This window comes from Ips typographus, linkage group LG5 (assembly GCF_016097725.1).
Source record: "Ips typographus isolate SLU linkage group LG5, UJ_Ityp_2.0, whole genome shotgun sequence".
Classification (NCBI taxonomy): domain Eukaryota; kingdom Metazoa; phylum Arthropoda; class Insecta; order Coleoptera; family Curculionidae; genus Ips; species Ips typographus.
In genome coordinates this window covers 5,691,161-5,693,760 of record NC_138426.1, presented here as the reverse complement: position 1 = coordinate 5,693,760, position 2,600 = coordinate 5,691,161, and the positions used below count along the sequence as shown (strand labels likewise).

At 33.5% G+C, this 2,600-nt stretch overlaps 1 long non-coding RNA gene across 1 annotated transcript; it reads left to right on the top strand.

The window, feature by feature from the left end:
* The first annotated feature begins 448 nt into the window (after positions 1 to 448).
* LOC145729190 (uncharacterized) lies at positions 449 to 2,600 on the top strand. The gene is made up of 3 exons (XR_014178297.1): positions 449 to 1,726; positions 1,799 to 2,149; positions 2,207 to 2,600. It is a non-coding gene; the product is annotated as an uncharacterized LOC145729190 (long non-coding RNA).

Genomic DNA, 2,600 nt, shown 5'->3' with positions numbered 1-2,600 from the left:
TGCTGTTTTAAAATTTTTGATTTTTCGAGTACTTCCGAAGATATCCGAAAAAAACTGAAAATTTGATTTTTTGTTTTTATTTATTTCTAACCTTATTTGAAGAGATATCCCAAAACTAAAAGCATATTTTCATTGCCACTTTTTCCTAGCTATTCGATGATGGATACAAATTTGCCACACGACGTTTCGTTTTCTGTCAGTCATCATCAACTTTCTTTTTTCTTATGGGCGCCATATTAGATTTTTAGCCCACCAAATAGTACGTTTTATTTTGATTTTAGTGATGTATAATAACTTATGATTTGCTTCATAAATAACAAAATAATTCAATAAAAACTATTTTTACTTTAGTTATTGGCTTTGAGTTAATGGGCCGTTTTAAAAAATGTCATTATTTGACAGTACTTGTCAAACACGATAATTCGGACGATCATTAGAGCAAGTCAATCATAGTTAAAAATGTATCTAGAAAAGAAACCCCCGGAGAAAATGTTATTATTATACAAGCATTGCTGAACTATTTAGGTTAATCAGAAAAAGAGATTTGTTAGCATTATCTCTAACTTAAAAGGCTTATTTATGTTTCCAAGAGAAAGATCATCATTTTAAGAACTTCATTTTTTGCCAAATTTTAATTTTGTATAATGTTAAGTGCAAGTTTATAGTTATTTATACAGTAAGTGACAAACCATTTTTTATTCATTCATATTTATTCGAGTGAATAAACCGGTTTAAGTCACGTGTCTTATTCAGTATTTTATTAAATTTCGACTTCTTATATTAAAAAAAAAAACTAAAATTACAGTTCTATTAAATTTGCACCGCGCCCCGTAGATGTAACATTGATGTTTGTTTGTTTACATCTGTAAATAGGCGAATGTCATTCAGAGTGATTTAATAGTTATTTATACAGCAAGTGACTTAAACCATTTTTTATTCACGAAAAGAACAACTAGGTCCACAAGCGTAGCGAGAGGCCTAAGCTCTTCGAGTGAATAAACCGGTTTAAGTCAAGTCACGTGTACACCTTTGTGACTAAGTATGTTCAGGCCAATTGCGTGTGACAAGTACTACCAAGTAATCTTCATAAAACGTCTCATTAACAAAGCTAACTAAGGTAAAATCTCTAAAAGCTCTAATGATCGTCCGAATTATCGTGTTTGACAAGTACTGTCAAATAATGACATTTTATAAAACGGCCCATTAACTCAAAGCCAATAACTAAAGTAAAAATAGTTTTTATTGAATTATTTTGTTATTTATGAAGCAAATCATAAATTATTATACATCACTAAAATCAGAATAAAACGTACTATTTGGTGGGCTAAAAATCCAATATGGCGCCCATAAGAAAAAAGAAAGTTGATGATGGCTGCCAAAAAACGAAACGTCGTGTGGCAAATTTGAATCCATCATCGAATAGCTGAGAAAAAGTGGCAATGAAAAGGTGCTTTTAGTTTTGGAATATCTCTTCAAATAAGATTAGAAATAAATAAAATCAAAAAATCAAATTTTCAGTTTTTTTCGGATATCTTCGGAAGTACTCGGAAAATCGAAATTTTTAAAACTGCATTTGGTTGAGCTTTACATTGCGCAACTTTGCCCCAATTTAAACTTTCTCGTATCTCTTATAGTTTCCGAGATCCCAATGGTGAGGGTCGAATTTGAATTACCCTGTATATACGCTGAGGTGTACACTAATTCAGCTTAATAAATGTATGCTAAGGTAAATCTACTTAAACAAGTTGGTTAAAGTGTGTATGTTGGTGTCAGACTATGTATATTTCTACTATTGCAGAATCAACCTTGTTAAGCTTCCTTCAGACCGCTTGGTGGTAAAATAAAGTAAAATATACGACCTGGATCTAGCTGGCTTTACTTTTGGAACCTTAAGCCACTATAGGCTCGGCCCAAGTCCTGAACGGGGGGTCCAGCAACTGTCCAACTGTCGAGTTGACAAGCAGCAACTGGTGGTCGTGCTGTCTTAGACAAAGCCTATATGGCTGGTGATGTGGGTCAGATGGTAGCAAACCTTGTTGAGTGGTCCTGAGTAAGCTAAGGGTGTCTACCAGGCAAGCATGGGGGTGTATGTAGGCCTAAACTGACATGAATCTGATAAGGGTATTGAACTGACTACTATTACAAAATCGTAAGTAAAATACAGTTAAGAAAGTAAAGTTGAAGAGTTAAAAAGGGTGGATATTAGATATAATTGATCAAAGACATACCTGAGTGATGTAGGATGGCCTTAAAGAATTAACCACCCGGGGGTTATGGAACTTTCTCAAAATCAGGAAATTCAGTTACAAATCTAACTTCAGCTATTAAATCTGGCAATACGGCGATTCTAAACACTAAACTTGAAGAAAAAATTCTTGAATTTCCTTAAAATATCCGCAAACTTGCGTACTTTCCGACCGAAAAGGTTTTAAAAGGACAATGGCGTGATTTTTGGACTTTGACCCCTTATCAATCTGGCCCTTTAACTGAAATCTGTCAGCTGACCCATGGTCATTAATCATGTTAGGTTAAGATTTGCAAGGTTATATTGTGTTTATGTTGATTTCATAGTAAATAAAGTGATGATGATTATTAATGAC